Raw genomic sequence first — 14,503 nt, 5'->3', positions numbered from 1 at the left:
GGCGATGGCTCAATATTCAAGAGAAGCTCACCAACACCCAGCTATCTTGAACAAACATCCGCGCACATCGCTTACTGGAACGGCTCTTTTCCGTTCTCTCGCCATCTCAGTTTCTGCTGAATATGTTCAATTATCCCTTCTAGCTTTCTCTAATATAGCTTCCAATTATTTTAGCCGAGTATTTCCACGTCACTGTGGTTGAGAGAACCCAGCGCCATGCGTGTAACATGTCTCACACTTCTGCTTTCACCCTTTTACCCCCCTCCAGGATCCACAATATGTTTCTTCTTGCCCTCGCCTACCATTCCACACACCTCTAGTATCAATGGGTCCTCGGCTGCATTTTCAAGCACATCCGGCATGTTCTCACCGCCCAATATGTCCCACTCGCCTCTACTCTTTTAACATTGAGAATGGGCCATTTGCTCTACTCCGCACTGGTCTCCTCCTCAATCAATCCAACCCTTCCTTTCCCGATGAACCTTCCCATGCACGCAATGAACATGCAACCCCAGTCGGTGTCTCTTTGCCCTCCTCTCTGGCCAACGTCTCAAACACTCCTTCCAAATGGAAAATTCATTTTTTGTACTTCTATCCATTGAGCATACCCTGTTAGCTGCTCAATATGCAGCCTGCTCTACATTCTAGAGGCTAAATGTAGATTGGTGATCATTTTTCAGAAACATTCATTCCGTCAACAAGTGTGATCTTCTGGTCACTTGTCACTCTAATTATCTGTTCCGCTCTCACTTTGACATGTCTGGGATTGAACCCTCCTGTTGCTCCAAGGAAATGGAACCTGTGCTCCAGGAATAAAATCTCATATTTCCTTAAGCCAATTTCTAGGCTTTGGGATATGCCATAAATTTCAGCAATCGTGATCACACCCACTGCATTGTTCTTCCTTCTTTGCTCTTTTGTTGTTGCGTTGGGAAAGCATTTGTTGCTTTTGATTCTATTATATCCAGTTTGCCCTCTGTTTGGCATTCGTCTTCTGCTTTTCCTTTTTCCACTCTAACTTCCCCTATCACTGCTTTCGCCATTTGATTTCTCCTGTTTTCCCTTTTACCAGAAGCATCTTCTTTTGACCCTTTCCCAACAGACTCGTTTTTTGCCTCTATACTTGCATGAAGACTCTTCCGTCTGTAACTTTTGCCAGTTCGGATAGAAGGTCACGGCCCTGAAACGGTTTCTGTGTCTCTCTATGCGTACATGCTGCCGGATATCTTGAGTACTTCCATCGTTTCCTGCTTAATTCCATTCAGCGTATTTACATTCTGTGTAGAAATGTGCAGCTCAGCACAGTTATATTCGCAGTGCGCACAATTAGTTCTGCACAGTTACTTCCATTGTGGCCTAGTTCAATTCAATTTGTGCAGCCAGGTCAATCCCGGCAATAACGAATATGCACAGGTAGGTGATTTGCATTTTGCGAGGCAAGATCCAGTTCAGTATGTGTGTGCTTGGTGCTTGCTGCTTGCAGGCCAAGCTCAGTGCACTCACATTCAGAGAAGACAGTCTCCTGTTGAGCACGATTTAATTAATGGTGGAACACTCCAGATCGACATGGTTATTTGCTGTGTAAAAAGTCCCGTTTAGCCCGCTTGCTATCACTGTTTAGTGGAAAACCAGTTTAGGGGTAAATCACGCTATTGTGACCGTCCAGTTCAGTAAATTGCATTCAGGTTAACTTACGCACAGGTGCACTCAGTACGAACAGGCCAATTTCTATCCTGTTACACTGAATGTACATAGACGACTTCTTGCCCGGTTATTGTCAACTTTGTCCGGTGTAACACAACTACGTACTATGCGCACAGCCCCGGTTGTGAACACTTTCTTTCTTGCTGTGGAAAATTTCACTCCTGTGTGCTTACATTCCATGTAGAATACTCATGTTTATTACTGCTGCATTCGACGGAGACAGGGTCGACTGATCAAGCTTATGTTTCGTGTAGACTTATCGAAGTTTGCTCGGTGCTAATAAATGTGTATATGGACAATTGCATTCAGACTGGACTAGTTTACATCTGCATCCTTACTTTTAAAGTGAGCTTGCGTAGTTCACTGTGGTGGACAGTCCCAATTGATCACTGTTACTGCCAGCGTGAACCTTTTAATGTCCCAGTGGATATGTTTCGTGTGCAGATGGCTTGATCAATGCGCTTGCATTCAATTTGCGCAATTACGGTTCTGCAGCATGATTTTCAGTGTAGACTGATCTCGGCCAGAGAGATTTTATTTATTGTGATTTTCCACGACAAAACCCAGGTCTATTGTTAATGATAAAGGAAGGCTCAGAGGCAAAGTACCAGTGGATGAGGAGGGTCCGGAGATTTGGAATTCTCTTCCCCAGAAAAAAAGAGGCAGCAAGGTCACTGAATATATTCAAGGCGTAGTTAGACAAATGATTGATCGAGAAGAGATCCAATGGTTATTCAGTCTCGCAGGAAAACGGAGTTAAGGCCAGGATCACATCACTCATGAACTTACTGAATGGTGGAGCAGGATTGTTAGGCTGAAAAGCTTACAGTGGCTCTCATTTCTCGTGATCTTAATGACTTCAGATAAATATCCAGCCATTGTCACCGTTTATGCCATTTGGTAATAGATTGAAAGGGTATTTAAACGCATTTTTCAACCCCGTTTTGAATTTAATCTGGGTCCCTGCATACATAGGCGTATTGGTGCAGGAACTAAGGAGTTAGAACATCTATCAGCTTTCCTGCAGAATTAATTTTGGGTCATTGGAGATGGAATTGATAGAACAGCTATTTCCTGTAATTTCTGCAAACAGGAAACTTACAATATGCGTCAACGCCAGCAGGAAGAAACTGCCTGAGATGGAGAACACTGCAACAGTAGACCCATCTGTGGGTCACTCTGATTCTCTCCATTTCTGTGGGATAAGAGTCTGCTGCAGGATCTACTTTAGTGTAGAATATTTCTGAATGTCTCAGTATCAAGCAGCAAAATCAGGAGGTTCGAGAGACATGGGGTTAGAATATGGTCCAGCAGGTCAAACATTCTCCATGGAAATGAAATATAAAATGCGTTCCCTATGATAGTGCACCGGGTTTGCATATGAAATAAAAATGGGTGTTTATGAAAGAGAACAGCGCACAGATCATTCCTAAATTTACAGCTGCTGTTTTCTAACTGCAATATTTCATTTTCAGCTCCTGGAGAAAAATGGCTAGGAAGCAGTAAAAGGTGAAAGTGAAGGTTGACCAGAGAGTACAACCTCTGGAACCAAAGTTTAAAGCAACAAAGGCGACACACAAGAATGATAGATGGAAAACTGACTGGAAAATAAAAAGCCTGAAATGGGCTTAATATCACGGTAATGCTAATGACAAGTAAATCTGTCACCACCACGGCTACCAGATACGGTGTGATACATTGGGAGAGACCACATGTTCCTCAGGAAAAAAATCACAATCATTAGAAAGTTAGCTGGAAGGCAAAGAGAGAGAGAGGAGAGAATTAGTGCCGAAACTCTCAGCTACACCAGCAGTTTTGTGGGAGAATGGTATGGAATTTGGATCATGAATACTTGATTCAACGCTGGAACTCATTAATTTACCAATGTAGTACTATTGTTTTTTATTAATATTTTCCTAATTAAATTGCAAGTTGGAACATGAAATAACACAAAACACTTATTTTCTGATTCTTGTAAATTTTTATGCAATCCAGAAGTAGAAGAAATTGAACAAGATCAACGTATTAAGTACAAATAATAAATCAGTACATTTGCTCGTTTAAAATGTGGTAAAAAATAACGTATGAAATCTTAAACCGTTATAATAGTTAAAGCAATCGAATGTCAGGAAATAAGATCTGGATAAAACTCATTCCTAAGAAATACCTGAAGGACGATGGAAAATGAAGTTGAGTGAACTCCATTGATTCAATTCGGGTTTTGTTCCTGTGGAAAAATAGGTCAAAGAGCATTAGCAGTTTTTTTTGCAGCTCAATGATTGCTGTAGTGGAAGCTTAAGTCTGGCAGCAGTTGTGAAGATTATCAGTTGAAGAAGCAGAAAGACCTCGGTTTAGAGTCTCATCAAAAGAGCCACAGAGCAGATAGTGCTGTCCTTCCTCAGGAGTATGCAACTAGGTTAGGGATTCGAGATCGGGATTAGCGCTCAAACCCAGGGCTTGAACACTGAGAATTCAAAATTTAGTTCCCCGAAAGAGGGTGGCTATGAACGTAATAAATGTCGGCTCGAAGTGTCTCACACAGCCTTGATAACAAATTGCATCTTAGGAGAATTGTATGGAGCAGTTAACAGTAGCATCAGAGTTAAAAATGGTCTTCATAACAGTTCATTGATTGCAATTATTTGTTAAATTTACGAATAAACAAGTGGAGGATAAACGAAAATATCAGTAACACATTTGACTATCATTTGTAATTTTGTGCCAATTAGAAAATATGGTGATCTGTAATGGTTATGCTCAAACTGCCACAAAAAATCCATTCCACAAATTGTATTCCTTCTCCCACAGTTAGCTCATTCAGTTAACCAACAACAACCCTTCCCAATGTTCTGTTCTTCTCTAAACTATTTGCTGTGCCATTTGACTTATTGCTGGTAGCAATTTGGATATGAAACTTCCTGTTGCTTCATTTTGATCCTTCTAAATGCGGTGAAAAGCTGAAGCCCAAATACAAATCCTGCCAATAAGCTGTCACCTCTTGTCAATTGAACTATATTCACATTATCCATCAACAAATTAGATGAGCTTTGTACATACCACAGCCATCGCGAGTTAAATTTAGGTCGGTATCAATAACATCTAGGCATATAAAACCTGTTTAACTAAGAAATTCATGTTTTAATGACATTATTGAAGTAACAATTAAGCTACATTGTGCAGCACTTGTATCATTGCCAAAACGTCCATGAACACGAGACACAAAATTCGCGGGAACACATAAAGCAATCTTGAATGCTCTGCTGTTAGAGGGCAGCCAAACACCCATAGAAGTCAGATAGTAAACATCTGAATCTCAAGGCTTCACAGTTAAACAAAGATTGATAAGACCTAATTCAGGAAAAATATGTAGAATACAATGAATTCAGATTCAGAATGATTCCGTTTCACATTTTGAATGTTTCAGAAAACTGACTGGAAACTTAGCAGCCGTAAACCGGCTTAATACCAGTGTAATGATAATAACAAGGAGATCCATCACTGCCATGGATGCCAGAAACTGTGTATCTCGAGAGACCACATCTTCCTCGGGAACGGATCACGATAGTCAGAAAGTTAGCTCTTAGGCAGAGAGAGAGAGGGAGAGAAAGAGAGGAGAGAGAAGGGAAGAATTAATGCTCAAACTCCCAGCTGGACCATCAGTTTGGCTGGAGAATGGTATGGCATATGGACCATCAATAATTCATTCAACGCTGGAACTGATTAGTTTACCAATGTATTAATGCTGGTCCTTTTTTTATTTATATTGTCTCAAATAAAGTGGAAGTCGGAATATAAATAACACAAAACACTTATTTTCCGATTCGTGAAAATTTTATGTAACCTAGAAGTTGAATGTATTGAGCTTCACTAACGTATTAAATTGACAAAAGGGCAACCTGAAAATGGCATAAAAATACAGATGAAAAATCACTACATTTATTCATTTAAAAATACGGTAAATAATGTTATGAAACATTAAACCACTATAATAGTGAAACCAATCGGATGACAGGAAATAAGATATGGGTAATAACGAATTCTTAACAAATATCAGAAGGAACCAAGGAACAATGCAAAAGAAAAGTTGAGCCAACGCCATTGATTCAATTTGCGTTTTGCCCCTGTGGAAACAAGTCAAAGCGCATCAAAGGCTTTATTGCAGTTCAGTGATTGCTGTAATGGGAGATTAGGTCTCGCAGTAGTAGTGAGAATTTTCAACTGTTAAAGCAGAAAGGCCTCGGTTTAGAGCCTCATCAGAAGGACGACAGAATAGATAGTGTTGGATTTGCTCAGGGTCATGGAGCTAGGCTTCCGACATGAGGTCAGAAGTAGAGCTCAAACCCAGGGTTTTCCGAATGAACAGTGAGATTTCGAAATTAATTTTGGCTAAATAAAGTGGCTATGAGAATAAGGAATTCCGGCTCTGAAGGTTATCACACATACTTGACAACAAAATGCACTTCTTAGGAGAACTCAATGCAGCTGTTAACAGCAGCAACGGAGTTAAATGTGATCTTCATTACTGTTCATCGTTTGCAATGATTTGTTAAAGTTACGCATTGCAAAATGAACAACAGTAAACATGTGGAATGAAAGCATAAACATTGAAAACCTTACCATATCATTTATAGTTTCACGCTAATTACAAAATACGGTGACCTGCAATGTTGAAGCTTAAAGCGCCAGAGAAAAGCACCCTTCCACAAATTCTATTCCTTCTCCCACCGTTAGCTCATTCAGTTATCCAACAACAACCCTTTTCAATGTCCTGTTCTTCTCTAAACTATTTACTGTACCATATGGCTTATTTTCGGCAGCAATTTGGATACGAAACTTACTGTTGCTTCATTTTGATCCTTCTAAATGCGGTGAAAAGCTGAGGCCCAAATACAAATCCTGAGAATCAGCTGTCACCATCTGTCAATTGAACTGTATTCACATTATCTATCAACAAATTAATGAGTTTTATACACACCGCAGCCATCGCGAGTTAAATTTACGTCGATATCAATGTAAATTAACTTCTTGGCATGTAAAATTAATGACCCGTTTAATGAAGAAATTGTGGTGTAAATTACAATATTGAAGTAACAATTAAACTACATTTTGCAGCATTTGTATCATTGCCAAAAATCCCATCAGCACAAGACACAGAAAGCGCGGGAACACATACAACAATCTTGAATGTCTTGCCACTGGAAGGCAGCCAAAAACGTGTAGAAGCTAGATAGTAAACATCTGACCCTCAAGGATTCATAGTTAAAGAAAGGTTGAGAAGACCTAATTACGGAAAAATATGTAGCATACAATGAATAATGCCAGATAGCACAGTAAACTACAGAGACAAAACGCATGCCCCTGTAAAAGCCATTACCCAGACACAAAACCACAGAGAAATAGCTTAGCCATCTTTGGGATGCAAAGGGTTGAGTTTTGAGAGAATTCCTTTTAAAAGTTAAGACAAAGGCACACTATACTATTAAGAAATTATACTGGATTTTAAGCATAGCTTCTTCAAATAAGTCTTCAAATAAGTATTTGTTTGAATATCCAGATTGTTCATTAAAGTGGATCTATAATTTTATACTATCTTACGTAGGATTGTTAGGTTTTATGCGATGATGACAGTATTGATATAGATATGAGTTGTAGCCTCTTATTAAAATCCTCACAAACCCACATATAAGTAACAATATTGTAGAAATGGTAAGTTTGCTTTATACGTGCGGATATTAGTCAACTTTTAAAGAGTTTTTTTCTTACCATAATATACCTGTAGTAATATTCTAATCTGGCATAATTCTGCTGATTCGACAACACCGAGAGGTGAAGGTATTTAATTTCGGGACCAAGTTTATAGCTGGCAAACCTGACTATGTTATTTTAATGATCTAATTTTTTTCCCTCAGATGAGGTTTTAAGCCAACAATAAGTTTGAGTGGGTAGGTTTACCTTTCCGTATGGTAAAGAGAGTAAAATCAAAAACAGATAGACTTAAAACCTCCTGCCAATTTCTTTATAATCTAATTTACATCATCATTCAAGGTTAAAACCTACTTCATTAATTTTTGTTCCTAAAGATGTTGTAATCAGAGCTGAGGTTTTTGTATGACCGCTGCCACTCCTTACTACACTGTGTGTACAACACAGAAGTAGGTCGCAGTGTTTATGAGACTCAAGGCTGAGATGGTCAGGGAGCTGCCTTTCTCCAAACTTCGAATGACGGCTCTAAATCGACCTGAATGTTCACTGCTTGTCAACGCCATTAACAGCAGATTTGGGCTCTGGCTTGGAGGCTGAACGTACCAATATATCACAGGGAATGGAATGATTTTGCGGCAGTGTATCGATATCATTTTCTGTTCACCCGGAGTCTGTGATGGTTAAGCTTGTATAACGTTTCTTTTACGTGTAACACACAAAGAGACCACGGGAGCAAAGCCATCAGCTCCAATCAGTCCCAACATGTATCTCGGAACATAGGGGCCGGTGTTGGACTTTCAATTCTTCAGACCTGTTGCAAATTCACTTAGTTCTCATTTCGTCTGATGCCTAAATCTATTTGCTCTCCTTAGCCCAATACCCCGTGATGTAATTGTCCTTAGCTAAGGGACACCCTGGAAATATAGCGAAAGAAATACAAAAAAAAATGTTTGTGTGTATGTGTGTAGTCATTCATTTTTATTTGAAATAATAAGGAGGTAAGATACCCCTTGATAAAATAGAGTCACGAGGGGCAGTTCTATTCTATAGGAAAGGAAGAAACACCCAGTGCATCGCCCTGAAATACAGCCCAGGTGTTTTTGCTGGCGGATTAGCAGCCGAGGTTTTATACATCAGTGTGATTCGACACGCATCACAATAAGAGACTAGTGTTTCAGTTAAAATCAATTATAGATATTATTTCAATGATAATTTGCTCATTGATCTGCTGACACTGCTGGAACAATTGCTCAGAACTGTTCGATTTCTAAACATTCGGCTTTTTGAAAAAAAATGTCTTTATTTAAAACATCACCTAGTGGATATCGGATATTTTTGTACACTTTGGAAAACCCGCGTGAAATTTTGAATGCTGATCTGCTTTATACTAAATGAAGTTTCTAAAAGTTGTCTTACAGTATTGTTCACCATCTCTGGGGTATTAAGAACAAAATGTGTTTCAGGCACTTTTTACAGCAGCCAGTGGGACAATTGCAAGAAGTGCCTTTCATGTTTAAGCTATTACGAGTGACGATCCACAGATGAGTCAAGATTAGTACATTCTTCCAAACGCTGATTAACAGGCAGTGAATTGTTGCTCTGGGGGCTCAAGCAGATTTCGGGCCACATTTAATGTCAACTAATATCTGCTTCCATTTTTAAAATTGCAAACACTTATATTTTGTTTGTTATTATTAGTGGTTAGAATGCAGCCAAACTAGGACTTTTAAGCACTTTTTTTTTTGTTTTGCTTTTCAAACGGGCAGTTTCTCTGCTTTGATGAGGGTTCGCGAGCACAAATCCACAGAGTTACAGCCACCTTCATCGTCCGGAGATGTACTTACATAATTTTATCTTTTAATTATGCGAATAAGTCGTATAAATGTTCACACATTAATGACAGAAAAATGTCACATATTTAACATTAAATCAGCTCGCATTCGGCACTCAGCATGGAGACGTAGTCTCGTTGCCTGTAATTTATGTGCCATGTGGGAAGTCCAAGACGATTGGTGTATCCTCTTTCTAAAAATAAGCAGGAAGTACCTCCAATTGCTCGTTGTCCAGCTCAGGCTCTCTGAACTTACAGAATCGCTGCGATCCCTGCAGGTCATATGGAAGGCTGAGAATCATCTGGTCCGCACGTTGGGATAATTTCAATTGGTTTTCGCACCATAACATCTAAGTTTGCAGATGATTGGAAACCATGTAATCCACTAATGACGTGGAAAATAATTAACACATTCTGGTGATATAGGCAGACACATAACAGGTAACACTTACATCGGAGAAGTATTAAATTATCCACTTTCGTAGGCATACTGAGGAAAGGTAATATGGATTAAATGCGTGATTTTATCAGGGGCCAAGAGCTCCTGGGGTTTTATGGAACCAAAATTTGAAGGTCGCAGGATGATCAGAGATTACTGCTCAAATTCATACAGGATCATCGTTTTCCTAATAGAGGAATACTTACAAGAGGAATGATTTTCACATAAGGCTTTGTCAAATACTGGTTACTAGTCCAGATTTAGGATTTGTGGTTGTATTAATAGATTACGTGCTAAATAAGAGATCGGCCATTTTGCACTGAGGTGTCATTAAATTTTCACACTCAGAGATTCAAGACAGAAATCGAGAAATCAAAGAAATCAATGAGAATCAAATAAATGTCGCAGAGAATTTCAGTCAATAATTTTAGTCAGGATTCTAGCGAATGCCAAAGGAGCCAGGAGTATCAGAATCACATGATCTTGCTTCTTTATCTTATCTATTTTATCCATATGAATAGGATAGAAAAAATATTAATTCTAACTTTCTCTGCTCGTTTTCGTCGTCTAGAATAGAACCGAGATGGTGATGTGTGGGATGTGTTTCATGTTGATGCCTTTGCGAGACATGTGACAAATATGACAGACATTTCCTTTTATCGATGTGTTGTAATTTTAGTGAATGGTCCCTCTATGTTAAATTTATACGTTATCTGACAATTTAATAAGGTTCAAGGCCATAAGTTCACCTTCATAATCATTACTCGTACATAGAGAAATACTATTGATAACAGTTTCTCATATAGATTTCCAAAGGACTTTATGCAGATTTAAAATGAATTACCTATGGATGTAGATATAGGAGAAACAAGCTGCATATGAAAACGTATTTCATGATGTTTTAACATAATGCGATGTATATTTATGGGTTTCAACATTATTGCCAATGTTTGTGATGTTTCATTAAATTCGATTTTCCACCTGGTTGAAAGCCGTCTCCAGCTGTTTCTGAGTGTTTTGATGAACATTAACGCATCAATGTTAACGGTATGAATTTTAGAATAGCTCTGAAATTAGTCATCTGTTTGGCATTGACAGTTTTGTTCTGAGCTCAGGTGTAGTCTCTATGCTTTGAAAGTTTGAAGTTGCAGAAGGATTTTATTGATACTTTACATTTAATAGAGCGTTTCGGGCAACACAAGCTCCTGGGGAATTCTTATTACAGATCCATGGTTGAAGAGGAACGGCTGATTCGTACCTGCCCTAACACCAACTTTTTGATCTTTACTTTCTCTCATATTACATGTCACCTGTTCCGGGACATTACTTCACCAGGTATAGCTCCGGAAATATCAGTTTTAGCAAGGATCACTCCCCAAACATTGCCTTTGGCTGAACTACCAATCTAATCATGCAACGGAAGACAATTACAGCGCCAAACAGGGAGTCCCCACATTTCTAATGCCACCGGCCTCGATGGAGGCATTTTCTGAAGGTATACCGTATAGACCTGGAGGTTAGCAAGAGAAATGAAGACTAGCTCTACCAGTAAGCAAAGTGAACTCCCAAGCAAGGAAATCTAACCTTGATGAACTGATCTCCCTTCACTGCTTGGAAATGCTTTCAATTAAACTGTGTACTACTCACAGAAACTCACTTCATCGACAACGTTTTTAAAAAGAAAAAAAAGTTATAATGTAAACCTACTCCTTGCTGAATTCTTTATTTACTCTTTTACTGGAGATGCACCAGAGAAATATGACTTTCATGTTTGGATTGATAACTGGAAATTAAAACGAACTCAATCCATTCTATAGGCCATGTTGATACATTTGAAGCTTTGGTACAGTTTGTAAATATTTACCTGAATCTCTACATTATATCTGTCCTGTGACCCTGACAACACACCGTATACTTCTCACTACCAGGCTCCACAGTCGCAATGAGAGCTTACCTACAAGTCACAAGGGCCCAGCTAGTTATTCTACGAGTTTCGGCTGGTTCCTATCGCTGTGAGAGTCAATACGCAGTAATACGTCGGCTCCGTCAGAGAGCCGCAGTTTGGAAAATTTTAAGGTAATGGTGGCATTCGTAGTGACCAGTCCAAAGGAGAAAATGCTTCGAGCAAAAACTGCTCTCATTTGGTAATCAGCCGAGAACCTGCAAAGGAGAATTTGTAATTTTTTGCCAGGGTATTGCAGGACCCAGAATTATCTGAAGGAACTCTTGGCACTGAAATAGAAGCAGTCTGAAGTTGTAATGCCTCCTTTCTTCCAAACCACTGTCAGGAGGCGTTGTGTCACAGAGATTTCGTGAGTCAGGCCTGCATTAAATGGAAAATAAAGTCAAAAACTAACCCATTTTTAAAGTGCTGGTACGTTTGGTTCAAAATTATTTCCCAGAATAATTACCCGTAATAAGTGCTCCAAACACAGCACCGAAAATGACTAAGCACACTGCCGCTTTCATTAATGTGTATTAACTTAGGAACTTATAGAAACTGGCACAAATTGATCTCTGAAACTATCCGCATTGAGGGTCGATGTTCCCTTCTTATGTTCCCACTGATATGTCGTAATGTTGTCTTTGGGGTAAACCACGGCTACGAGTCTCCAGACAATGAGAAAGGAAATGTTCCAATCGCACAAGCTGCAAGCATTAAAAGAACCAAACAGGATAAAGATTGCATTCAGAGGGAAGCAATATATTTTTATAGTATCAAGCTTAGATTATTCACTCTTGACGTATTTGTGAACTTGTTGCAATCACTAACAGTTGGAAGTAACGACTGAATTTCACCAAGTACATTGAAGTTCACCAACGTCTTATATATAATATAGCGTGTCACAGAACGTGGCAGAAGTTAGTCACTTCCGGGGAATATTCTACAAATATTGAAACTTTCTTTTTTGGTTTTAGTTCCATTAAAGGCACCCGGATATTAGAGTCCTGCATGAAGTTCACAAAAATAATCAAGGGACATATAAATAAAAGGTTTCCCCTGTGGACAATTCTGTTACATTATTAGTTAGCAACTGCTCATCAAAACGATACTTTGTATTTTACTTCCTTCTGTGACATTAACATGTGCAATAATTTGCATTGTCAATGAAATGCTAACTGTATCGCGTTTGCCCTGCCAAAGCTTCCAAGAGAGATAAAACACACGTTGGCATTTTTAATCGTTGAGGTTATGTTAAAACCACCTCGTGAGGTGAACCTTCTCGCTGCTGCTGTAAGTTGGGAGTGACAGTTGCGGTACAAGGTGCGTCAGAACGAGACAGGTGCACTTCCGCCTCTAACGGCGGCTCCTCATCTCCAACTGAATCGAAACAGATAAAAAGGCTGAACGGAAAGTAGGGCAATTCTATGAGGAAATTATTCATAGAAAATGGTTCAGCATTTGAAAACACTGGTGACATCACATTTTCATTCTCCAAGTGCATTTCTGGGGACATGATTATAGAATTAAATTTGAAAAAAAAAAGGACATGAATTAAGATCGAAACAGACAAGGGGGTGGGGAGAATGTTTTCATGGAATACACGAAACTAAGGCTGCTCTTTACGTACTTTGCGTGTAAAGTAACGCCGTGCAACATCACCTCTTAGAGAGCAGACAATGGCTTAGTAGCAATGTCACTCGAATAATTATTCAGAGACTCAGGCTCATCTTCGGAGGATGCATATTCAAATACCTCCACAGAAAGGTGGTAAAATTAACTTAACAAAATCCGAATAGAGAATTCGTTTCAATGATCGTGTCTGTGAATTATCGCAAAAACCCGTGTGGTTCAGTCATATCCTTCAGGGAAGGAAATCTGTTGCCCTTACCTGGCCTGGCCTCTATGTGACTCCAAATTGATTGTTACCTGCCCTCTGATGAAGCACCCTAACAAATGATTCTGCTCAGTGACACTTAGGCATGGACAGCTTATGCTGGTCTTGCCAGCAACGCCGACATCTTATGAAAGAAATAAAAGAAAGTTAAGAAGCACGACAGGAAACTTTAGCCCAGCAAGCTCCCAAAAAGCAGCAATGTGATCCTGACGATGTAACCCATTTTTATTATATTGGTTGAGGATAAATGTTAACCAACAGATCAGGCAGATCTTTATTTTCATCCCTTCCATCCTACTCACCTTCCTAACTTCATCCTTCCTCGGCCCCTTCCTAATTTCGTTCTTCCATTCCAGCATTGATATCTCCATTCCTCCCATCGCAACCCTTCAATATGTAACGTGAAGTTTTCACTGTCACAACTGAATGTTGTATCCTCACAAGTGATACACCACAACTGCTCTGTTATTGGGCAGACTCCGTGTGACTTTAACACTGTCTATTCCTGCGCACACAGGTATACCGCGGAGTACCCAATTATAGACTTGTGAATATCAAACGCAGTTGGCCATTTTATACAATAGATATTGATGTTGAATCTGCTAACCGTGTAATCGGTGCCAAATGGCGGGATGAGCCACATTTGCATTAAATGAAAACAAAAATAAAAATACATGGAAAAAACTCAAAAGTTCTGACAGTTTCTGCGGGGAGAAACACAGTTTTCGTTTCGAGTCCATATGACTCTTGAACAGATCGTGCCTGCTGTCCAAGTAAACCCATGTAAATGGACATAGTTTCTTCATCGTTGCCCCTCATCTCATTGTGTTTATTTCGCGATCTTAGGACTTCCGAATGTTGACAACACATCCCACCATCAAAGTTATGTTCAGACGGAGTCTGCCGCTCTGCCGGCTTGAAGTAGTGATTCAGGGCACTGGGAGACGTGCAATGCACTTCTGGAAATATGCCATCCGTTATGTGTAA

At 39.5% G+C, this 14,503-nt stretch overlaps 1 pseudogene; it reads left to right on the top strand.

The window, feature by feature from the left end:
• LOC121273855 overlaps positions 1–14,168 on the top strand; it is a 77,975-nt pseudogene extending 63,807 nt beyond the window's left edge.
• The last annotated feature ends 335 nt before the right edge of the window (positions 14,169–14,503 follow it).

Source organism: Carcharodon carcharias (genome assembly GCF_017639515.1).
Source record: "Carcharodon carcharias isolate sCarCar2 chromosome 27 unlocalized genomic scaffold, sCarCar2.pri SUPER_27_unloc_2, whole genome shotgun sequence".
In the NCBI taxonomy this organism is placed as follows: Eukaryota; Metazoa; Chordata; class Chondrichthyes; order Lamniformes; family Lamnidae; genus Carcharodon; species Carcharodon carcharias.
Note: the sequence above shows the minus strand (reverse complement) of the source record. Positions and strands in the feature narration are given on the sequence as shown.